Here is a 26,391-nt window from a genome sequence, read left to right on the forward strand (position 1 = left end):
AACAATCGATGCTATGGTGCTGGTCTGAGTCAGCAAATGAAGATTTGCTCTAAATGACAAAGGTTTATTAACAAAAAAAAAGTCAGTGCTGTGACAAAACAGTTTTGTGCAAAAGTCAGTACCATAATTAAAATTACAGGGGACAAAAATAAATGTGACATTAGTTGGCAATAATCAGCATATCATAAATTTTCACTTCAGTCTTGTCTATATTTATTAGTGAAACACCCATATCTATTTCCTGTAAATGATACCATTGAAAAGATAAAAAAAGACTTTAAGTAATCTTTTTATACTTTTCTTGGCACATAACAAAATAATTTTTGTTGCCAATTAAGTACTTTTTGAAGTGTAATAACTGGTGCAATATAGGTAATGCAGCAGTCAACTTGCAAAATCAAGTCTCTATGAATAGCAGTGTGAAAATGCGAGGGATACACTTTGGACAGGGCACAAGGAAAAACTCCGCTGTTCATCTTTGGAACTGTGACATGGGATTTTTCACATTGACCCAAGAGAGCAGATAATACAATATTTTATCCAAGAGGTGATGGTAATGACCATTGTACTACCCCTAACATACATTTTTAACAAGTTTTGGAGATAGATCAAAAGATATAGGAGCAGAATTAGGCTATGTGGCTCATCAAGTTTACTCTGCCATTCAATTATGGCTGATTTTTTTTTCAACCCCATTCTCTCACCTTCTCCCCGTAACCCTTAACCCCTTATTTTGATTATTCAGAAAGTGCATTTTAAAATACTTACATTGTGAAAAGAATCACATACACGTAGTACAGAAAAAAAATCTTGGTAACATGCCATTATACAACCAAATGTTCCTACAACATAAAAGTGAAATGCACTCACATAGTACAGGGAATGCAAATAACACAGTTAAATGAAGGAAATGTGAAATCTGAAAAGCTATGTAGTTTTTAGAAACTATGAAGATAATGTGCATGCTTAATTCAAAAGTTTAGTGTGAATGAATTAGCAGCTGTATTAGCCATCACAGTTTCTTAAATATTAATTTTTGGGATCTGGGTATCCCTAGCAAAGCCAGCATTTATTGTCCAAAACTAATTACCCTCAAGAAGTGGCAGTGAGCTGCCATCTTAAAACACTGTAGTCCTCTGGTGAAGATATTCCCAGTGCTACTGGACACAGAGTTCCAGGAATTAGGTCCAGAGACCATGAAGGACTCGGGATATATTTCCATGTCAATACCTTGTACGACATGGAGAAGAACCTGCATGTGGTGGTGTTCTTAGGCTCCTGTTGCCCTTGTCCTGCTTACCAGAGGTTGTAGGTTTGGGAGATGCTATTACTGTAACCTCCAGGAGTATCCGTGACATCTTTGGTCAAAGTCAAAGTCCAGTTTATTGTTATATGCACATGTACAGGTGCCATGAAAATCTTACTTGCAGCAGCATCACAGGCACATAGCATCATATAAGTAGCATTCACAAGAGAAACATAAATTAAACATAAATTATACAGAATTTTTATAAGAAAGAACATAATTAGAACAAAGAAAAACAAAATCCATTTTAGTGCAAAGTGATGATCAAAGTGGTCCTACTGCTGCTCAACTGTCGTGATTAGAGTTTGCATGTTGGTTCAAGAACTGAATGATTGAAGGGAAGTAGCTGTTCTTGAAACTGGTGGTGTGAGACTTTTGTACCTCTTGCCCAATTGTAACTGTGAGAAGATGGAATGGCCCAGATGGTGGGGATCTTTGATGATGGATGTTGCCTTCTTGAGGTAGTCCCTCCTGTAGATACTCGCGATGGTGGGGAGAGATGTGCCCGTGATGTATTGGGTAGAGTACACTACTCTCTGCAGCACCTTATGTTCCTGCACATTCGAATTGCAGTACTAGACTATAATGCAACCATTTAGGATTCTTTCAACAGTACATCTGTGGAAGTTTGTTAGAGTGTTCAGTGACAAGCCAAACCTCCTTAACCTCTTAAGAAAGTAAAGATGCTGGGGTACCTTCCTTGTGATTGCATCTATGTGCTAGGCCCAGGACAGGTCATCCAATATGTTAACACCTAGGAATTTAAAGCTGCTGACTTTCTCCACTGCTGATCCCCCAATGTAGACTGGTGCATAGTCACCCTCCTTCCCCTTCCTGAAGTCAATAGTCAGCACTTTAATTTTAATGACGTTGAGTGACAGTTATTGCTGTAGCACCACTCAACCAGGTGTCCTATTACACTCCAGTAAGCTGGCTCATCACTACCTGTGATTTGTCCAACAACAGTGGTGTTGTCTGTGGCATTTGTATATGACATTGGAGCTGTGCTGAGCCACACAGTTATGTGTGTATAGAGAGTACAGCAGTGGGCTAAGCACACAGCCTTGAGGTGCACCTGTGTTGATGGTCAGCAAGAAGGAGATGTTGTTACCAATCCTCACTGATTGAGGTCTGCCGATGAGGAAGTCGAGTATCCATTTGCAGGGGGAGGTACAGAGGCCCAGGTCTGAAAGCTTTATGATGCGTTTGGATCGGGTGATTGTGTTGAACGCTGAGCGGTAGTTGATGAACAGCAGCCTGATGTAGGAGTTCCTGTTGTCCAGATGGTCTAGAACAGAGTGAAGAGCCAGAGAAATCACATCTGCCATTGATCTGGTGTAGCTTTGTGTGCAACTCATTGCAGCCAGTGTATGCCAGTGGTGGAGGAAATTAAAGTTAAGGGGCCTGTTGGGTTGCGAGTCATGCAGGCTGTTTTCCCTTCATGGTGTTGAGCTTCTTCTTGGCGCCACACTATTCCAGACAAGTGGAGAGTGTTCCATCAGATTCCCAATCTGAGACTTGTAGAAAGGCCATGAGGTGTCAGGAGGTGCATCACTATCTGTAGAGTACTAAGCCTCTGACCTGTTCCTCTTGCCATGGTATTCATGTGGCAGGACCCGTTGAGTATCTGGTCAGTTAATGACAGCCAGTTTAGCGATGGTGGGGAACTTGGCTGTGATAATGTCATTGAATGTCAAGGGTAGATGGTTAGATTCTCTATTGTTGGAGATGGTCATTGCCTGGCACTTTTGTGGTATGAATATTACTTGCTATTTACTGACCTATGCCTGAATGTTGTCCAGGTCTTGCTGCATGCAGGCATAAGCTGCCTCATTTACTGAGCAGTTGTGAATGGAATTGAACCAAGTGCAATAATTAGTGAAGATCACCACTTCCGACCTTATGATGGAAGGAAGGTCATCGATGAAACTGTTGAAGATTGTTAGACCTCGGACTTTGCCCTGAGGAACAGGTTAGGACTTTATTCCTTGGAGCACAGAAGAATGAGGGGAGATTTGGTCGAGGTTTACAAAATTATGAGGGGTATCAACAGAGTTAATGCGAGTAGGCTCTTTCCACCTAGATTAGGAGAGATAAGTACGAAAGGACGTGGCTTTAGGGTGAAAGGGGAAAAGTTTAGGGGGAACATTAGGGGAAACTTCTTCACTCAAAGAGTGGTGGGAGTATGGAACAGGCTGCCATCTGATGTAGTAAATGCAGGCTCACTCTTGAGTTTTAAGAATAAATTGGATAGATACAATGGATGGGAGAGGTCTGGAGGGTTATGGACTGGGTGCAGGTAAATGGGACTAGTGAAATACCATTTTGGCACAGATTAGAAGGGCCAAATGGCCTGTTTTCTGTGCTGTAGTGTTCTATGGTTCTAACTCCTGCAGTGATGTCTTGGAGTTGGGGTGAATGACCTCTGACTGCATAATTATCTTCCTTTGTGTATAGTATGACTCCAGGCATTGGAGTGTTTCTCCTTTTGATTTATTAGGATTCGTTAGGGCGCCTTGACACCACATTTAATTAAATGTTGCCTTCATGTCAAGGGCAGTCACTTTCACCTCACCTCCAGAATTCTTTGGTCCACATTTGAACCAAAGCTGCAATTAGATATGGCACTGATTGGTCCTGGCAATTAACTGGATTGGAGTTGTCCTGCTTTTTGGGAACAGGGCATACCTGGATAATTTTCCACACTGTTGGTTGGATGCCAGTTTATAACTGACTTGAAACAGTTTGACGAGAGGTGCAGCTAGTTCTGGAGCACAGGTCTTCAGTACTACAGCTGGGTATTGTCTGTTCCCCTCACCTACTGCATCTAGTACTCTCAGTCATTGCTTAAATATCACATGAAATGAATCAAATTGGCTGGAGATGGGCCTCAATGATGATGGAGTCTAAAGGTGGAAGCCAAGATGCATCATTTTTTTCCCATTATTCTCCAACATTTGAAAAATTGATCCTTCTCTGCTAAAGAAATGTTCACAACAAAGTTCTCATTATAATAATTTGACACTGCTGCAATATAGATGCAAGCATGTCTGCCAAGCTTTGGTTGTTACTGTTCGACTCAATTCTTCAAACTATTATTGCCAACAATATCATTGCAATGAAGCCAATTGTTCACAGCGAAGTGCTGTAATGAAGAATTTGAGCGAGTAAGTCTGGTATCATCTGTTTTGTAAGAAGGTGTAAAGTTAATGTAAACTCTTGCTTACTATCAGAAAAAAGGGTGAAAATCATGGGAATGACACTGAAATGTAATCTTGGTAACGATTAAGACGCAAGTAATTCTGAAATGCAGCAGTGATCTAAAAGAATAATTGAAGAGTATCTGGCTTTGCTGCTGGTGAGGCAGAAGGTGTGGAGAAACATAATTTTTGCTGTTATGTGTTGTGTGTTGATCCAAATTACTTGCAGCATGCTTAAAACAAACATATTGGTTATCAGATCCTCTGATCATTCAGAACCTAAATCTTTTCACAAATTAGTTTTGTGGAAGAAACTCAAATCATATGCTGGAGGGTTAATTATTTCAAATGCTTGACTCTTTAATTGATATCAATCTCGTTATGCAGATAAGATAGGAATTGTGCAAAATAGTCAAAATAAAAGAGTTTTATTTTACATTTGATAATTTCAAATTATATGGATGAGTATGTAGATAAACATATGGCTGTGTTAATCGAGATCTAATTTGATCAACGTAAGAAAAAAGGGCTACATTGTCTTTGGTGATTAGTTACATTTTTCTAGATAAAAATTAACTGGATCAATACAATTGCTGGTATACTCCTCCAGCTCAATAAAGGATAACAGAAAAGGAATTTGTTGTCCCTCATCTTGCACTGATTAACATAGTGGAGTAGGAATCTTAAATAGTTTTTTCTCCAGTTAAATTAGCTCTCAAAAACCAATTGGCCCAATTACCTGAATAGAGTTATACAGCATGGAAATAGGCCTTTCAGACCAACTTGTCAATGCCAACTAAGTTGCCTTGTTCCATTTCCTAGTTCCATTTGTTAGTTCTTGCTAATGCTACTTCCATTTGCCTGCATTTGGTCCATATCCCTCTAAGCCTTTCCTATCCATGTACCTGTCCAAATGTCTTTTAACTGCTGTAACTGTACCTGCGTCTACTAATTCCTCTGGCAGATCGATCCACATGCTCACCACCTTCTGTGTGAAAAACTTGTCCCTAAGGTCCGCTTCAAACCTCTCCCCTCTCATGTTAAATCTATGCCCTCTAGTTTTAGACTCTCCTACCCTGGGAAAAAGACTGTGATCATCCAACTTACTTACGCCCCTCATGATTTTATATACCTCTATAAGGTCACCCCTCAGCCTCCTTTGTTCCAGGAAAAAAAGCCACAAATCTATCTGGTTTCTGCTTACAACTTAGGCCCTCCGGTTCCGATAACATTCTTATGCACCCTTTCCAACTTAATTACACCAACATCTTGTACAATTATAATATGACATCTCAGCTCTTGTACTCATTGCCTTGACCGATGAATGCAAATGTGCTAAACACCTTCTTCACCACCCTGTCTACCTGTGTCACCACTTTCAGGCAACTATGTACTTGTACCCCTTAGACCACAAGATCGTAAGATACAGGAGCAGAATTAGGCCACTTGGCCCATCAAGTCTGCTCCGCTATTCGATCATGGCTGATTTACTTTTCCCTCTCAACCCCATTCTCCTGCCTTCTCCCCCTAACCTTTGACACCCTTATGAATCAACCTCCGCTTTAAATACATCCAATGACTTGGCCTCCACAGCCGTCTGTGGCAATGAATTCCATAGATTCACCAGCCTCTGGCTAAAGAAGTTCCTCCTCATCTCTGTCCTTTTACTCTGAGGCTGTGCCCCCATGTCCTAGACTCTCCCACAACTGGAAACATCTTCTCCATATCCACTCTATCCAGGCCTTTCAATATTCGGTAGGTTTCAATGAGATCCACTCTCATCCTTCTAAACACCAGCGAGCACAGGCTGAGAGCCATCAAATGCTCCTCATACTCTGTTCTACAACACTCTCCAGGTCCCTGCCATTTACTGTGCAAGTCCTGCCCTGGTTTGACTTATCAAAATGCAAAACTTCACACTTGTCTGAGTTAAATTCCACCTGCCTTTCCTTGGCTTACTTTCCCAATTGATCTAGATTCTGTTCTAATCTTAGACAACTTTCTTCACTCTCAATTATACTACCAATGTTGGTGTCATGTGCAGACTTACTCACCATGCTAACTGCATTCTCATCCACATCATTAATATAGATGATGAACAACAGTGGACCCAGCACTGATCCCTGTGGCACACCAATGGTCATAGCCCTCCAATTTGAAATATAACCCTCCACTACCACCGTCTGACTCCTTCCACCAAGACAATATTCACCTGTTGTAACTTGAAGTACTTAAGGTTAAATGCCATTCCCTTAAATTACAGGAGTTTTTTTTTGGATCGGGTTTAATATATGTTCCGGCTCAGTAGCTGAGAAGGCTTATGAGTAAAGAAGAAAATAATCTGTTACTTGATGAGAGCAGGATCAGAGGAATCACAGAACTAGTTGGCAGTCGGTGACTTGCTACTTCATGACCAAGATATATAAGATCAGAATTGAACAACTAAAACGATAGTTGTTTCACTCAGTAAATAATCATTAAGGCAACTGGAAAATGACCACACAACAGACTGTAGATGCTGGAATCTGGAGCAATACACAAGGGAGACCAGTCTGGAAAAGGGGTCAGAGAAACAAAGGACTGCAGATGTTGGAATCTAGATGAAAAACACTGTGATGCCGGAGGAACTCAGCAGGCCAGGCAGCATCCGTGGAGAAAAGCAGGTGGTCAACGTTTTGGGTCAGGACCCTTCTTCAGGACTGAAGACAGGGAAAGAGGAAGCTCAATGTATAGGAGGGAAAAGCAGAGGAGTGATAGGTGGACAAAGGAGGGGAGGTGGGGTGGGCACAAGGTGATGATAGGTAGATGCAGGTAAGAGATAGTGATAGGCAGGTGCGGAGGAGAGGGGGAGTGCAGATCCACCAGAGGATGGGTCAAAGGTAAGGAGAAAAAGGGGTAAAAAAAAGGGTAAAAAGAGGCTAGGAAAGGGAAGAAGAGGCATGGGGGTGTGTGGGGAAGGGGGCATAGGGATATGTGTGGGGGAAGGGAGGGTGTGGGGAAAGGGTGTGTGTGGGGAAGTGGGAGGTGTGGGGAAGTGGGGCATGGGGGGTGTGTGGGGAAGTGGGTGTGGGGAAGTGGGAGGTGTGGGGAAGTGGGAGGTGTGGGGAAGTGGGAGGTGTGGGGAAGTGGGAGGTGTGGGGAAATGGGAGGTGTGGGGAAGGGGTGTATGTGGGGAAGGAGAGGGGTGCGGGGAAGGGGGATTACCTAAAGTGGGATAATTCAGTCTGGAGCCCGTGGATTCAGCTGCAATTAAATCTTGCGACGTTTAAAATGTTTGATACATCGTTAGAATTATAAGAACAAAATCACAAGTACCCACAGAGAACCTATTCTGACCAGACTCGTCCTGCGAGGCTTCGCGCAGCAGCAGGGGGAAGAGCAGCGTGAGGTAGCGGTAGGGGGAGCTGCGGCGGGAGTCGGACACCAGGCTGCGAATGGCTGCGACGGACAGAGCTGCTCCGCGGAGTGAGCGCAGCTGTTGCCGGTTGAGCCAGTGTGGGAGCTGGAGCCCGAGTTCGGCCGGGACATGGAGTGAAATGGAAGGGAGGCAGCAAGCAGGTGAGTGAAGGAGGCAGTTGGTGGGTCATCGTCAACGTGGAGCCGAGGAACTTTGAATGACCCCGACCGACAGTGTTTATAAACTGTGTGATGTGTTATTTTCTGAAAGGCGATAGTGGAGCCGGGCTTTAATTCAGGCCTTTAACTGTAGTCTTGGCTGTAATGGAAGGGACTTCAATGTTTTGAAATATAGTTTACTCCTAATCAACGTACATTGTTTATTTTCTGTGGTTTAATTAATGAAATGTGTTTATTATTTAGCGCTCCCCCTGTGTCCTTAATGACTGTCAGCACTGATAGTAACTGTGGGATTGACTCAAAATTAGATGGCAAAGTGTTTATTTTTTGAAATTCGCTCAGCAGGTTTTGCAAATAAAATCAAGGTTTGGATTGTTCACATATATGACCTATCATTCGAAAGCCACAATATTTTAACATTCTTTCAAAACTAATCTACTTGGTATTTCGTTTTGTAAGTAGGTCTGTGTTCTGGTGTAATCTCACCTCTGTCTTAAAAACACTAAGACTTTTCAGAGACTCAAGAACAACTTCTATAATGCCTTTTTAAGGAGGCAACTTCTCACAAGGTGTTTTCATAGGATTGTTATTAAGCAAAATTTGACTCTGAGTCACAGCTGATAATAAAGCAGAAACTTGTTCAGAGGTAGGTTTTAAAGGAAGAAGAAGAGGAACGAATGGAGAGAGTTTAGAGAGGAAAACTGCCAAAGAAACATATCTTTAAATTCACAGATATTGAAGGGGCCAAAATTGGAGAAGCTCATTTGGGAAGTGAATAATAGAAAACTGCAGAATGAGACACAAGAGACTGCGGATGCTGGAATCTGGAGCAACAAACAATCTTCTGGAAGAACTCAGCGAGTCAAGCAGCATCTGTGGGAGGAAAGGAATTGTCGATGTTTCGGGTCGAACTTCCTGATGCAGGGTTTTGACCCGGAACATCGACAATTCCTTTCCTACCACAGATGCTGCTTGACACGTTAAGTTTTTCCAGCAGATTGTTTCTTGCTCCACAAAATTGCAGATGCTGGAAAATGAAATAAAAAGAGCATGCTGGAAGCACACAGCAAATCAGGCAGCATCTGTGGAAAGGCAAACAGAGCTAATGTTTCAGGTTGAAAACCCTTCATCAGTTATAGGAAGGTTGCGGAGATGGAGTTAATTACAGAGAGAGTGCTGCAAGACCAAGGAGGGGTTTGTAAACAAAAGCGATATTGTTAAAAATCGAGGTATTGCTTTGCAGGAGGTGAATACTCACAATCAGAACAGCACTCAACCAACCGATCAATCGCACTCCTGTATGCCTCCTCATCGCCTTCTGAGATTCTGCCAACAACAGTGGTGTCATTGGCAAATTTATGGATGGTGTTTGAGCTGTGCCTAGCCACACAGTCATGAGTGTAGAGAGAGTAGAGTAGTGTTTTGTAACGAAAGCAAGGAAAATGTTTTTAGCAGCAGAAGAACAGAAGGTGGGTAGAAATGTACAACGTTATGTAGGAGAAAATAAGTGACTATTGTGTAGAACGTAGAACAGTACAATACAGAACAGACTCTTTGGCCCACGATGTTGTGCCGATCTAATTAAATTAGTGATCAAATGCCCAACTAAACTAATCCCTTCCACCTAAGTATCCATATCCTTACATTTCCCGCACATTCATGTGCCAATCCAAGAGCCTCTTGAATGCCCCTAGTGTATTTGCCACCATCACCACCCCAGGCAGCCCATTCCGGGCACCAATCACTCTCTGTGTAAAAAAAAACTTGCTCCGCACGTCTCCTTTGAACTTACCCCCTCTCACCTTAAATGCATGTCCTCTGGTATTAGACATTTCAATCCTGGGAAAGAGATTATGGCTGTCTACTCTATCTATGCCTCTCAAAATCTTATAAACCTCTATCAGATCTCCCGTAAGCCTCCACTGTTCCAGAGAAAAGAACCCAAGTTTGTCCAACCTCTCCTTGTAGAACAAGCCCTCTAATCCAGGCAGCACCCTGGTAAACCTCTTCTGCACCCTCTCCAAAGCCTCCACATCTTTCCTATAATGGGGTGACCAGAACTGAATGCAATACTCCAGATGAGGCCAAACCAGAGTCTTATAAAGCTGCAACATAACTTCCTGACTCTTGAATTCAGTACCTTGACTAATGAAGACAAGCATGCCATGTGCCTTCTTTACCACCCTATTAACCTGTGTAGCCACTTTCAGGGAGCTGTGAACTTGGACCCCAAGATCCCTCTGCTCATCATCACTGTTAAGGGTCTTGCCATTAACAGTGTACAGTCTCTTTATGTTTGATCTCCCAAGGTGCAACACTTCACATTTGGCCGGGTTGAACTCCATCTGCCATTCCTCTGCCCATATCTGCAACTGATCTATATCCCGCTGTATCCTTTGCCAGTCTAGATGACATCCACAGCTCTACCTTCATTAATCACCCTCATCCCTTCCTCAAATAAAACTCTATCAAGTTAGTAAGACACGATTTGCCCTGCACAAAGCCATGCTGATTGTCCCTAATTAGGTCAAGGTTTACCAATGCTCATGAATGCTATCCTGAAGAATCCTCTCCAGTGACTTCCCCACCACTGAAGTGAGATTCACCAGTCTGTAGTTTCCTGGACTATCCCTATTTCCGTTCTTGAATAATGGGACAACATTAGCTACTCTCCAGTCCTCTGGGACCTCGCCTGTGGCTAGAGAGGATATGAAGATCTTGGTCAGGGCCCCAGCAATTTCATCTCTTGTCTCTCTCAATAACCTGGGGTATCTCCCATCAGGCCCTGGGGACTTGTCCAACTTAATGCTCTTTAAGAGACCCAACACTACCTCCTTTATCTCGAAGTACCCTAGCATATTAGCACGGTCTGCACTGATCTCCCTATCCTCCACATCCTTCTCCTTTGTAAATACTGACGCAAAGTACTCATTTTGGATCTCACCTATATCTTCCGCTTCCAAGCGCATGTTTCCTCCTTCATCCTTGAGTGGTCCTAACCTCTCCCTAGTTATCCTCTTGCTCTTGATGTGTATATGGAATGCCTTAGGATGGTAAAGAAGGCACATGGCATGCTTGCCTTCATTAGTCGAGGTACTGAATTCAAGAGTCAGGATGTTATGCTGCAGCTTTATAAGACTCTGGTTAGGCCTCATCTGGAGTATTGCATTCAGTTCTGGTCATCCCATTATAGGAGAAGGATGTGGAGGATAGGGAGATCAGTGCAGAGCGTGCTAATATGCTAGGGTACTTTAAACCTACTTGCCAAGGACTTTTCCTGGGCTGCCTGGCTTTCCTAATTCCCTTCTTGAGTTCTTTTCTAGCTTCTTTATAATCCTCAAGTGCTCTGTTTGATCCCAGTTTCCTAATCTTTGCATACATTTCATTTTTCTTCTTGACTAAATTCACCACCTCTCTCGACATCCAAGGTTCTCTTATCCTGCCATCCTTGTCCTTCCTCCTTACTGGAACATACCTGTCCTGTACTCTATGCAGTTGGTCTTTAAACACCCTCCACATGTCAGATGTGGACTTGCCCAAAAACTACTGTTCCCAATTAATTCTCCCCAGTTCCTGCCTAACGTTCTCATAATTTGCCCTGCTCTAACTTAATACTCTTCCGCAAGGTCTATACTTATCCTTATCTATAGCTATCTTAAAACTTAAGGAGTTGTGATCACTGTTCCTGAACTGATCTCCCACTGAAAGGTTGGTCACCTGACCAAGCTTAACACCCAACACCAGTTCCAGTATGGCCCCTACTCTCATTGAACTATCTACATATTGATTTAAGAAACCCCCCTGGATGGACCTAACAAATTCTTCCCCATATAAACCTCTTGCACTAAGGAAGTTGAAGTCCACCACGATAACAACCCTATTGGTTTTACATCTTTCCCTAATCTGCCTGCAGATCTGAGCATCAATGTCCCAGTGGCTACTGGGGGGGTCTATAGTATAATCCCATCAAAGTGGTTGCATCTTTCTTACTTTTGAGTTCTACCCATATAGACTCAGTGGACGAGCCCTCCATTATGTCCCTTCTGACTGTAACTGTGATATCATCCCTGATTAGAAGTGCAACACCCCCCTCCCCCACCCCCTTTTCCCTCCTTTTGAACCAACGTCAGTGTGCTAAATGAAGCAAAAACAACAAGCATTGAAGCCTACGTTATCAAGAACCAACTAAGATGGAGCGGTCATGTTCGGATGAAAGATGAACATCTGCCAAAACAAATCTTCTACTCCCAGCTTAAAGTAGGCAAATGTAAAAGAGGCAGACAACAGAAGAGATACAAGGATGCCTTAAAAGCCAACATGAAGAAATGTAACATCGACATCAACAATTGGGAAGCCAATGCCAAGGACAGGAAACTCTGGCAAACCATCATCCAAGAAGGAACAGCAACTTTCGAAGCCAACAGATGTGCAGAATTAGAGGAAAAGAGAAGAAAATGGAAAGAGAGGCAGCAACACCCAACGCCCGATCTGCCATCTGAAACTACCTGTCCTGAATGCGGAAGAACTTCCAGAGCCAAGATTGGACTGATAAGCCACTTGAGAGCCCATAAATAGATCAACAGAATGAAGACCATCATCCTCGACCTTGAGGGATAGCCACGACGATCTTTTCCAAAACATGGAAACCCTGGAACATTAAGCACCCATTCCCGTCCCTGTCTCAACCAAGTCTCTGTAATGCCACAATGTCATAGTTCCATGTACTGATCCATGCTCTACGTTCATCACCCTTACCCATAATACCCCTAGCATTCAAATACACACACTTCAAACTTTCCGTCCCATCATGGCTATTACTTTGCTCCTGCACATCTGCCTTCACAGGCTCTGACATCTGCCTTCCTCTCAATCCCTCCACTTTCTAACCCGGTGCTCTAGTTCCCATCCTGCTGCCAAACTAGTTTAAACTTTCCCAAGTAGCACTAGCGAATCTCCCGGCTAGGATATTGGTTCCCCTCCAGTTGAGGAGCAACCCGTCCTTGTAAAGGTCACCCCTGCTCTAGAAGAGGTTCCAGTGATCCAAGAACCTGAAACCCTGCCCCCTGCACCAGTTCCTCAGCCACTCATTTAATTGTTCTATTATCTTATTCCTGCCCTGACTAGCACCTGGCACCGGGAGTAATCCAGAGATTACTACCTTGGAGGTCCTGCTCTTCAGCCTCTTTCCTAACTCCCTCTAATCACTGCGCAGGACCTCTTCCCCCTTTCTATGTATGTCATTGGTGCCAATGTGCACCACGACCTCTGGCTGCACACCCACCTCCTTGAGAATATTCTACAGCTGCTCCAAGAGATCCTTGAACCTAGCACCTGGGAGGCAACACATCATCCTGGCGTCTCTTTTCTGTAGTTACAGATACTTAGTTGAAAGGTCATTTTGGAGTTGCTTGGTTCAGATTTGGGTTGATTTCAGGAAGAGGGCAGAATCAGTGGCTAGGGAACAGAGTTTGAGATGGGAATGGTAAATTGGTTTATTATTGTCATGTGTACTGAAGTACAGTGAAAAACTAATCTTGCATACCGTTCATACACATCAATTCATTACAATAATGCATTGAGGTAATACAAGGTAAAACAATAACGGAATAAAGTGTTACAGTTACAGAGAAGATGCAGTACAGGTAGACAATAAGGTGCAAGGCTATAATGAGGTAGATTGTGAGGTCAAGAGTCCATCTTATTGTACTAGGGAACCATTCAATAGTCTTTTAACAGCGGGATAGAAGCTGTCATTCAGCCTGGTGGTTCGTGCTTTCAGGCTTTTCTATTTTCTATCTGATGGGGGGGAGGAGAGAGAACGTCTGGGGTAGGTGGGGTCTTTGATTATGCTGGCTGCTTTACCAAGGCAGTGAGAAGTGTTGACAGGGTCCATGGTGTGGAGGCTGTTACCGTGATGTGCTGAGCTGTGTCCACAACCCTCTGCAGTCTCATGTGGTCACGGGCAGAGCACTTGCCATACCAAGCCATGATGCATCCTCAGACTTTCCCATTATTTAGTTGGATTAAATCTGTTGAGTATTCAAAGACAGACAATAATTCTGACAATTTAAAGACAGAGTGACAGGTGGTGAGTTTGGGGTGGGAGAGATTGTTATTGGTAGATGCAGAAATAAAATTTCCCTTGGTTGAGCTGTCTACAACTAGGGGTCACACTTGATGTAAGGGGTCTGCCATTCAGGATTTAGATGGGAAGAAATTTCTTCACACAGAATATAATAAATCTAATTTGCTGAATATTTTCAAGATTGAAGTTAATAAATTTTTGGATATAAAGAGAATTAAGAGATGTGGAGTTGGTGCAGGAAGATGGTAATGAGGTAAAAAGATCATTACCAGGAGCTAATGTTAATCAAGGTAAATAATTATCATGCTATTGGTAATGATTTCCTCACTACCATGAAGAATTTTTTTTGGTTCGCAACTGGGTGTGTGGAAATTGATTTTGGAAGAGGTGTGATGGTCTTTGTGAAACAGATGTCATTAGAATTATTGGCAGTGGGGTTCTCCTGAAATGTACAGTATTATTTTTTTTTTGTTTTTATATATTGCAAATTCTTTTTGGCCTGCTCTGTTGGCTTTGTAATCTCAGCTATGTTGTTGGGTAGAAACTCGGCAGAGTTTCTACCCAACAACTAATGTCTTAGATTGACATTAGTGGAAGTATGAGAATTTGACATCCTCTTAATTGCAACTGATTTATAGAATTGAGAAAGTGGAAAGTTGCAGGGAAGGAAAAAATAAAAATAATACACGAGTTTTAATTTAGAGTCCTTTCCAGAGTGTCTTCTTTTGCACACAACTGTTGTACTTTAATGTAAGTCAAGAGGGTCATTGATGGGAGCATTGCGAAACGAGCACCTTTAATGTGTCAATCCATCAACAGATTGATTTTTGCTGCTTCTATTCTCTTTCTTTCTCCATTTCTGAAGAATATGTTACTGTATCCTTTATGAACTTCAGGGGTAGACCATGTGATTCTTTAAGCCTGCTCTGTTGTTCTGTAAGACTGTGGCTGATGTGATCATAGACAGGAAAGGGGAGTTGAAGCCAAATGCCATAACTCATGATTTTCCCCATAGTCTAAAATCTCATTCCTAACACTGAGTATACTTAGGATCTACAGTTCTCCAGAGTAGAAATTACAAAGCTTTGCAAAGGGTGGCACTGTGGCACAGCTAGTAGAGTTGCTGCCTCGCAGCTACAGCAACCCAGGTTCAATCCTGATATCTGGTGTTTGTACCTTCTCCCTGTGATAGTGAGTTTTCTCTGGGAGCTCCAGTGTTTTCTCGTAAATGTGTGGGATGATGGGTTAGTTGGCCACTGTGAAATGATCCGAGTGTATAGATGAATGGTAGAATCTAGGGAGGAGTTGATGGGAATATAGGAGAATAAAATGGGTTCGGATGAGATTGATGTGAAAGTGGGTGCTTGATGGTCAGCAAGGACTTGGTGGGCTGAAGCACTTGTTTTCGTGCTGTATTTCTCTATGAATCTTTAACTTCATTAACCCTCTGAGAGAAGAAATTTCTGCTCCTCTCAATTTTAACTGGACAATCCTTTAATATCCAGTAAGGACATCACATGTCCTCACTGAGTGACACAGTCACAAATGAAGCAATAGTTGGGCTGCTGCTTTTGGCTATTGGTTCCATGGATTCAGTAGGTGAAGAAAAATACAATCAGTCATGATCTAGATCAGGGTTAAATGATCCATCCATATGTTGCTGTATGTCAGAAGTGTGATAGAACTTCAAAATCAAACAAATTCTTTCACTGCTTAAAGAATGTGCATTTTTGTGGTTATCTTTTAAGTCTTTGGCATTTACAAAGGATTGCTATTCAGTAAATAAGCCAGTAATCCTATGAGATCTCTGTGCTTCTCCGATTTTGAACACTTGGTCATCTCTGATTTTGAGCACTCCTCCCCTCATAGTTTTTTTTAACTTTGAAACTCCTGAGGTCTGTAATTCCCTCTCTTAACCCTTCTCCCTCTCCATCTTTTTTTTAACATTTGACTATTTTGTCAGGTTTTCAGTTGCTTGTTTCTGGATCTTTATGTGGGTCTCAGATTTTGTCTGAGGTTCCTTGAAATGCCTAGGAATTTTTCTTTTGATTTTACATTTGTAATACAAATGTACATCATTATGGCTGTGGCCTGATCACTTGGATGTTGGTATTTGTTGAACTATATTCCAGAAAGAGTCAGTTTCCACCATAAAGGAGAAGGGAAAGAATATTTTAATTTTGAGATCTGTGTTGAATTTGTAATGCTTACATCTTAGTAAACAAAATAGCAAGTAACGTAACCAGTTTTAAGTTTCCAAGTCTGATAGAGAGAATTGGATAGCAATCCAAACATTTTAAGAGCATGTTTGATGAGGTAAAAAAAAATCTCCATATTCCTTACAAATTCAGTCATGTGCCTTGGGGCATTAGGTTTTATAATTTATTGGTTGATATTCCACCCCTCTCCTTCCCCCACCTCACTCATTCTTCCTATCAAGCCTCACCCCTCCTCAGTCCACCTATCGCCATTGCTCAGAGGCAAAAATGGTATCTAATTTTATCAGCTTGTCTCCTATACGATTTCATAAAAACAAATTACTGTTGATATGGGAAATTTGGAATAAAAACAGAAAATACGAGATGTAGTTAGAAAGTCAACATCTATGGAGAGGAAAACTGAGGAAAACCCTCAGGTCAAACTCTCCATTTTCATTTGGTCTTTAATACTTGAAGTGCGACCATGTAACTAATAGCCTTATTCCTATGTGCTGCTGTTTCTCTGACCCTTTATTACCGTTTTCTTGAATGACTCGTCAAACCTATTGTGAAAAAGTTTATTCTGTCTCGGTCTCTGGCAGAAAACAAACTGCCAGACGAATACAGTGGATTGAACAGCATCTATTGGGGTGGAGGAATTGTTGACGTTTTGAGACGAGACCCCGATCTTTTTTCTTGTCTGCTTCCACCTATCATTCACCTGACTCTGTCTTCCAACTCCAACCCTCCCCCACCTACTCCTTCTTCCCGTCATGCCTCACCACTCCTCAGTCCACCTATCACCTGCTGGCCCCTGTCTCACCCCACCCCTCCACTCTCTTTATACTAGCTATTTTCCCTCTCCACTCAGTCCTGATGCAATCTCAACCTGGCCCATCGACAGTTCCTTTCCCCCTCACCGATGCTGCTTGACTCAGAGTTCCTTGAACACTTTGTTTTTCTTTGCTCCAGATTCCAGCATCTACAGTCTCTTGTGTCAACAACTCTTGTAGCGTTCTACAGCTTATGATCTTTGGGATGTGGGACAAAACTTGTGATCACAGGAAGAATGTGCTAACCCCACACAGATAGCACCTGATGATTGAACCCACATCTCTGGTGCTATGAGGCAGTAGCTTCACCAGCAGCATTATTGTGAATGTTGTGCCACAAGTACTCTTCTTCCAAAATTACCAAACTATTAAAATATTTCTGCAGTCTAAAGCTTTCCTCCTAGCTGTCATTGTTTGCATCATATCCCCTACATTTAAATCTATATCATTTATAAAAATTACCAAACTGAGAGGACTATGTACTGAGTCCTGTGAAACTCAACTGATAACAGACTTCCAATTACAAAATCATCTGTCAACCATTACCTATTGCTTTCTACCCTTGTGCTAGTTTCAGATTCAACATTACTGTTCCATCTCATGGATTTTTTACTATTTTGTCCACTCTCATATGACGATAGCAAAAGCATTGCTAAAGTCTTTGCAGATACATCAGACATCCTGTCCTCATCGCTCTTATTATCTCTTCAATAAACTCTATTAAGATGGCCAGACATCAGACAAATCCATGTTAACCATTCTTGATTAATCTATGCCTTTCTAAGTGAAGGTTATGCTATCCCTTAGAATTGATTCTAATAAATAAAAAGTTGTTTATATTTGCAGAATATAGAGTAAATACTTGTAACACCGTCCCAGGCAATGTTTGCTGATCCTTCTTCTACACCGCCTTGCTGATGCATTTATAATGCATTTTAAAAAAATAATCTGTTCGAACTGTTGCAACTCCCAGTGATGAATAATATTATTATTTTACTTTATTATAAACTTCTACAATTTTACTTTTCATTTATTTTTGCAGTAGCAGCTGTGATTCAATTCGTGGCACTGTTGTCTCTTCATGAAAAGATTTTAGGTTGAATTCCTGCTTAACAGTGCTTAAGCACAAAAATATCAAGCAGTGCCGCACTGTTGGATTGCTGCTTTTCATGTGATATGTTAAATCAAGGCCCTCTCTGCTCTCTTGGATGTACGTAAGATTCTTTGGCACAATTTTGAAGAAGAGCAGGGGACATATTCCTTGTGTCTTGGCCAATGTTTCCCAATAAACATCAGAAAAGCAGATGATCTGGTCATTATAAAACACTGTTTAATGCTCCTCCAAGTTACAGCATTTGTAGTCTCTTATGTCTCCACTGTTTATGGGACCTTGCTGTGTGCAAACTTCTGCTTTTTTTCCTGCATGGAAACAATTAACTGTAAAGTGCTTTGGGGTTGCGTCTTCCCAGATCTATGATGCCACACTCTGAGGACCCCTATCTTTCTTCAGTTTCTCTTCTATCCTCCATATGACCTTCTTGAATTAATCATGACGATTATACCTGCCTCTTGCTCCCTCATTTTCACTTCCACTACAATGTTAATCACCTCTCTTCTGGGCTCTTGTTAGCTGATTGTTAATGGTGGTCTCTCCTTGGATACTGTTGCTCTCCTCTTCAAATTGTCTTTATGCTGAAAGGCCGTTGACCTGGAAAATTAATTCCTTTGTTTTCCCCTTCACTTGTATTGTCTGATCTGCTGAGTATCTGAAACATTTGCTGTTTGTGTTTCATGTCCCAGCCTGTGTCCTCCTAGTCTTTAACTTTTTAATCTGGGGCTCTGAATTTATGATATTGTGGCTTTGATAAATTCATTGTTTTGTTTTGCTTTGTCTTGGATCAAATTTGTCATTTGTTCTGTTGGGTGTGATTGAACATCAGTAAATGTAAATTTATATTACTTAAATGCAATTTATTTTTTTACATTTTGTGTGGAAGATTTTCTTTAGATTGTTATAGTAGATATCACGATTGACTTTTAATTAAATACTGAACTTTGTTCATTTTATTTCTGTAGGAAAACTAGTCCATTTACTTGAACGTTGATTAGTGTTGGAAGTTCTCTGAGTCCCTTATGCCACTGCTCACTAATTTTTGACAGAATTTAAAAGTGTGACGATATTGATATCAAGTAAGTCATCCAGTTTTCCTAAGAGTGTGTATGCTTGCATTTCTGTATCAGACTCTGCTATATGACGTGTAACTTCATGAAGGCACTATCGGACCTTGCTGAATGATATAAGTGAATTCCTGTTTTCTGTGGAAACAATGATAAACAAGTTCTGATATTACATATTCTAGTAAATTAATGGAAAATATGCTGCCAGATATAAGATATATTTTCACTTTCAGGGTACGGTAAAAATATTACATTGTAAAATGAGCAGAACCCGCTCTAGAATGTGAGCTCAAAGAACAAGTGTGTGTGTTCAGGTTGTTACAGTGTTATCAAACCTAAGGAAAGTTTTATTTACACTTAAGCGAAATTAAATTGCAATGTAAAATTTGTTTTTTAACAATTGCATGTTGAATTTGCTTATAATGATTTGCTTGGGTATTGCTCGTCAGATTCTTGTGGATGTTGCAGGATCTGTGGGGTTTTGCAGCTGGAGTCTCCAACTTTGCCTAGAATTTGCTGGTTCTTAAGATAAAATATCTTTATTAGTGACATGTATATTGAAACACACAGTGAAATGCATCTTTCGTGTAGAGTGTTCTGGGGGCGGCCCGCAAGTGTCGCCATGCTTCCGCCGCCAACATAGCATGCCCACAACTTCCTAACCCGTACATCTTTGGAACGTGGGAGGAAACTGGAGCTCTTGGAAGAAACCCACGCAGACAGTGGGAGAACATACAAACTCCTTACGGACAGTGGCTGGAATTGAACCCGGGACGCTGGCGCTGTAATAGTGTTATGCTAACCACTACACTACCGTGCCATGGGGATAAAAACTAAATTCTCAAGGACAATTCTTCCTTGAGAATTGAGATTGACCTTCCTTCCTGCATCCTCCACTCCTCTCACTCTGAATTAACTATTCCATCATCTGAGGCTAAACATTGCTCTTGAAGTTTTTTTTAATTGTTTCCCTGTCCATTTTGCTTGATCACCAAAATCCTTTTTGAGAGTTTTTAACTTCCTTCCTATATATTACTCAGTGTAACACTTTGACATTTTTTTTTTGCTTTTTGATACTAGTCAAGAAAGATCCTTCAGTGACACTAACTTGTCTTTCCTGTCCATCTAAGCAGTGGATAATGTACTGGGTGTCCCTTAGCACTGAAGCCCTTTAGTCTCTAATTCCTTATATTGTCGGTTGTGGAATTCACATAAGCTTTGTGACCCAGTCTGGGTCTGGAGGACTTCTTGTTCTCAACATAAAACCATAGAACAATACAGCACAATACAGGCCCTTCGGCCCACCATGTTATGCCGACCTTCAAACCACACCTGAGACTATCCAGCCCCTTCCTCCCACATATCCCTCCATCTTAAATTCCTCCATATGCTTATCTAACAATCTCCTGAACTTGACCAACGTATCAGCCTCCACCACCACCCCAGGCAGCACATTCCATGCACCAACCACTCTCTGGGTGAAAAACCTCCCTCTGACATGTTCCTTGAATTTCCCACCCATTACCTTAAAGCCATGCCCTGGGAGCAATGGTCCCCTGGGAAAGAGGTGCTGGCTGTCCACTCTATCTATTCCTCTTAATATTTTGTACACCTCTATCATGTCTCCCCTCATCCTCCTCCTCTCCAATGAGTAAAGCCCTAGCTCCTTTAGTCTCTCCTCATAATCCATACTCTCTAATCCAGGCAGCATCCTGGTAAATCTTCTCTGCACCCTTTCCAACGCCTCCACATCCTTCCTATAATGAGGTGACCAGAACTGACATGGGTGCAAATTGTGAAATTCATGAGGACTCATAATGTACTGAAATGAGGATGTGATTTTGCCGTAAGGACATCCAACAAATATTTAACTATTGGTCCTACCAGGGTGCCCTCTCTCTTTTCCCAAAATGCCTTACTTTGTTTTTGATTCTGCTGCAGCTTGAGATCCTGTCCCCACGTTATTAATCCTGAAGCTCTCTCTTTGCTATATATGCTGCTACTAAGTGCTGCCAAACTATGTTTATTATATTGAGCCTATATATGAGATTGGTTCTTTCCTGTCTGGAAATGTGCACTTCCATTACAGGAAATTTAAAAGGTGCAGAAAAGAATTTCTCATATCCTCGGGCTGTCTCAAAATACTTTGCAGTTAGTGATGTTTTTTTGAAATGTAGTTGAGGGCAGCAGTCATTATGGCATATCTAAGTAATGAACTAAATGATTAATTAATTTTATTTTGGGATGAGTTAAAGGATAAATGCTGCAAATGAGGGTATCAAGGCATGGTTCTTTTCCTTCCATTTAAATTAGCAGAAGGGGCTTGAATTTACTATCATTGGAAGTTAGTCTTTTGATAATATACTGAAGTTGTCAGCCTGATGATCCCAAGTCTGTGGAATAAAGTTTGAGCTTAATGAAGCATGCCACACTGAACCATTCAATTTTTAATTGGTTTCTCCCTATCTTCATATCCTCTCAAAGCTATTTATGCTATTCGCTCTGCTGACCATTCCAGACAACCTAATGCATAACTCTTTTATACAATGATGGGCCAGATTTTGCTTGATAACATCTGTGAGTGTGGTACTTCCAGACATGCCTTGTTAAGTATAGAAATCTCACAGTTACTGATGAGTTTGGCTGGTAAATTGCTAGTTACTAGTTATTACTAGTATATTTAGACTTAGTACATTAATAATATTGAGACACCAGTGATTTCATTGTGAAATGGGGGGGCTGCAGATATGAAGCAATCGGTAGTTAATTCTACTTTTTTGTTTGTTTTTGTCAAGTCTAATGTCCTAAAAATATTTGTTTCTTTACCTCAATTAAAAAAAAATACATTTAATTGTTCACTTGGTAGTTTTGAAATGTCAGATACCTTTAAAGACTGTTAACTAACGCTTGCAGCTTTTGAAGCCTACAAAGACTGGGACAAAAATTTACCAGATGTTAATGGGGTTTTCAGGGTAGGGATTCCTTAATCCAGCTTTGGGGATCTGTTGCTATTCAGACCATGCTGCTGGAACCTGGAGTGCTTTGAGCCGGTATAGTAGGACCTACTGTTCCCCCCAGTCTGGATCATGAAAGTACAGACATGGACTGACCATGAGTAGATTGACCAGACTATCAAGATCTAGACCAATATCCAGGAAATTCCTTCACTTACAATGAGGCAAAAGGTGAGAGAGTTTTGAAAAGCTTTGAAATGTTAAGAGGTGAGTCACTCATCACGGTTCTGACCTAATCCTGTTGCCCCATTACTTATGCAGATGCAGATAAATTTTGGTCAATGGTGACTCCCAGAATGTTGATGGAAGGGTTTTGTAAATGGTAATGCCGCTGAATGTCAAGTGGTTAGACTCAATGACCCCTGTGGTCTTTGTTCTCAATACCAAACTTTGGGTATGGTACTGAGAATCTTGAGGCCATACTACACAGATGTCCTGCATACCATGTCAGCAACCACCTGGCCCACCTGTGGAAGAGTCTGCCTCAGAGCCCACAAAATTGGAGAAGTATGTTATCCATGATCCTGAGGGACAGCCTAGGAAGATGGTTAGATACTCTTTTTCTGGCACATTGTGACTTGAATCTTGTTTGTCCAAGACTGAGTGTTGTCTTGCTGGGCATGGACAATTTCAGTATATGAGGAGTTGCAAATGAAACTGAACACTCTTTAATCTTTAAGAAATATACTCCCCTTTGACCTTGTGATGGAGGAAAGGTCACTGATGAAAGATTTAAATATTGGACTTGGGATACTCCTCAAAAGAACCTCTGCAGTGGTGCCTGATTGCCCTCCATTAATCAGAAGGATTTCCTTTATGTTACTATGAATTCAGCTAATTGACTGTTTTCACCTTGATCATTGAATATGGTCAGTCCATGCTGTCTAAGTATTGGACTGTCACTGATAACTCGGTCTGGAATTTAGTTCTTTTGTGGATGTTTGGGCTCTGGCTGACATGCAGTCTGATATGAATGGGGGAATTGGTGGAACTACTGGGTATAAGTAGGAGAATGACCCTGGATTATCTTTTCATAGCCAATTAATGCAGAAGTTGCCTGGGGGCAGGCAACCTGTTTCAACAGCCATAGATTATCCAAGGTATAGGAAGACCACGATGAAGGAATAGCATAGTTCTTCGATAAATTGTCATTTTCAATTATGCTTCACTACCTCCAGGTCTTCGGCAAAGTGGTTATTATACTTATGGCAGCTTGGTCATTATTAGACTGGTATTCTGAGGACTAGACTGTTGATCTGGAAACTGAATTTGAATCTACTAAGTCAGCAGGAATTTTGCATTCATGTCATTGGATAAAGCTGGAACAAAAAAAACCTAGTCTCAGTGATAGTGACTTTGAATCTATGAGATTGATAATTTTCTTTTCAAAAAGGTACTTCTGCTTTACAAATGTCCTTAAGAATTATCTGGGCTCATGTGATCCCTAGTACTCCGCAGTGGTTGACTTTGAAGAGCACCTGGGGTTGAAGAGATCCTGTAAGTTCAAGTTTGGGGTGAGCAGTAAATGTAGTTCATGTTGGCTGTCACTACTACCCCACATCCATGTACAAAGAAAGTATTGCTAAATATGTGGTGGTGATGTTATTATGGCAAGACTGTATAATACTTCTAAGTTTCTCAATTTGTTTGGTTCCTGTATTGCAGAAATGATGTAGCTTTAAAAGAAATTGTACGTATTTTCCACCATAACCTGTATAAGTTTGAGACATTTTATCTCAGTATCACAGTATAAAAGGATGTTTCCCCTATAGTTTGTGTTCAGTCTTGTTCTGTTCCTATTGAAGATATTGAGCAATGAATTTTTTCTTGACAGCATCCCTATTGAGAGATGAATGTTATTGCATCTCTAATTAAACCATTGCAGTGATATGGAAGAGCAATTCTTTTTGCTAGATCGCAAGACATTTGCATGTTTGAGCTCAATTATCTGGGGAAAATCACAGTTGCCCATATCAAAATATCTAAGAGCTAACTTGTGACATTTAGACAGTTAGCCAAGCCTTTCCAGTGAGCCAAGGTGAAGTAAACTGACTACATTTAGGGATTCTAGTGGAAGTGAATAAGCAAATCTTGATTAAGTAGGTTTAATTTTTGGAATGTAAACAGGAAGCATTAGTCCTTTAAAATTCTCATTTAGAAATTATTTTTCAAAATGTATAAGCCTTATTTTTATGTTGCTGGTTAACAATTTGTTTATTGATTTTAAACATTATCATTTAAGCAAATCTAGAAACAAAAATAGATTGTATATTGGTAATGGGTTTTAAGGCCATTAAAATGCAGCTGGGTACGGTGGATAAAACAAGGGGTGAACAACTGAATGATTACATTCTACTCCCCTCTGAAGCCACCAGTATCATATCTAGCCAATTTGTGATGTTGAAAATCGCAGTGTATAATAGACAAAGTAAATAGTCTTTAATCTTGAAAACTTGTGTATCTGATCCATTATCTCCTTTTATTTTACTTGTATTTATGTGATAGTGGCAAATCAGGACATAGCTGCAATCAATAACTTTAAATTGTACTAGTGGCGGCACTGTGGTAGTGGTTGCAGGTTTGAGAGGTACTATTGAGGTGAATAACTGCATTTTGAAGATGATATACAATGTAGCCATGGTATTCTGGTGTTGGGAAGAGTCAAAGCTTAGGGAGGTGGATGGGGTAGCAATCAAGTGATCTGCTTTTTGATTGTTGTTGGACTTGCATTGATCCAGGTAAATGGAGAATATTCCACCACACTTCTGAAATGGGCCTTATGATAGCAGAAAGGCTTTGGGGTATTTAAAAGTAATGTATTCATGAAGTTGATCCAGTTGTACTTCTGGTTAGTGGTGAGCTCTAGGATATGGATGCTGAAGGACCCAGTGATGGTAGTGCCTTGGAACACCAAGAGTGGGTGGTTGAACTCATTCTTTTTGGCAGTATTTATTGCCTGGAATTCTTATGGTGTGAATGTTACTTGCTACTCTTCAACCCATGCCCAGATATTGTCCAGGCCTTGCTACTTACAGTCTTGGCCTATTTATTATATCCGCAGGGGCCACTTTCTGCGTGACTCCCAATCCCCTGGTACTTTCCCCTGCAACAGTAGAGGTATAACATCAGTCCTTTCACCTACTCTCTCACCATCATCCAGGGACCTAAACAACTCTTTCAAGTGAGATAGAGATTTACTTGCACCTCTTCTAGCCTGGTCTACTACATTTGGTGGTCACGATGTGGCCTTCTCCAAATTGGAGAAAGCAAGTATAGACTCGGCAACTGTTTTGCAGAGTACTGTGCTCTGTCTGCAATGGCCATCTCAAGCTTTCAGTTGCAAGTCATTTTAATTCTCCTTTCCACTTGCACACTGACTAATCTGTTCTCAGTCTTCTCCATTGCTGTGGAGCGGCCAAACACAAATTGGAAGAGAAACATCTCATATTCTGTGTGGGTAGCTTATAACCCAATAGCATGAATTTTGAATTTTATAATTTCAGGGAACCAATACCCCCATATTGTTCTCCCATAGATACCCATTCACCTAGGTTTCTTCTCTGTTTGTTCACCTTTCCCAACCCTTCCTCCCCTTCAACTGATTCTATCCTCCCCTCAGCTCTCTTCTTCCCCTTTCCCTTCCCCTCTCCCCCCTCCCCCTCCTCCCCCCCTCCCCCCCCTCCCCCTCCTCCCCCCCCTCCCCCCCCTCCCCCCTCCCCCCCCCTCCCCCCCCCTCCCCCCCCCCTCCCCCCCCCTCCCCCCCCCTCCCCCCCCCCCTCCCCCCCCCCCCCCCCCTCCCCCCCCCCTCCCCCCCCCCTCCCCCCCCTCCCCCCTCCCCCCTCCCCCCTCCCCCCTCCCCCCTCCCCCCTCCCCCCTCCCCCCTCCCCCCTCCTCCCCCTCCCTCTCCCTATCCCCCCTCTCCCTCTCCCTCTTCCCCCACCTTCCTCCCCACCCCTCTCAATTAAGGTTATCCACTTCCAGTCTACTCTCTTATTCCATTG

General features: G+C 41.8%; 1 protein-coding gene across 4 annotated transcripts in view; it reads left to right on the top strand.

The window, feature by feature from the left end:
- Positions 1–7,889: 7,889 nt before the first annotated feature.
- LOC127567567 (WD repeat-containing protein 7) overlaps positions 7,890–26,391 on the top strand; it is a 499,658-nt gene continuing 481,156 nt past the window's right edge. For 3 of the 4 annotated variants that reach the window (XM_052010607.1, XM_052010608.1, XM_052010609.1), the window contains exons 1-2: positions 7,938–8,064; positions 19,275–19,388. The gene's annotated coding sequence lies outside the window, so the exon portion shown is untranslated. Of the gene's footprint in view, positions 8,065–19,274; positions 19,389–26,391 lie in introns of all 4 variants that reach the window. The other variant, XM_052010610.1, reaches the window with a different exon arrangement.

Source organism: Pristis pectinata, chromosome 2 (genome assembly GCF_009764475.1).
Source record: "Pristis pectinata isolate sPriPec2 chromosome 2, sPriPec2.1.pri, whole genome shotgun sequence".
NCBI classification, from domain to species: Eukaryota; Metazoa; Chordata; class Chondrichthyes; order Rhinopristiformes; family Pristidae; genus Pristis; species Pristis pectinata.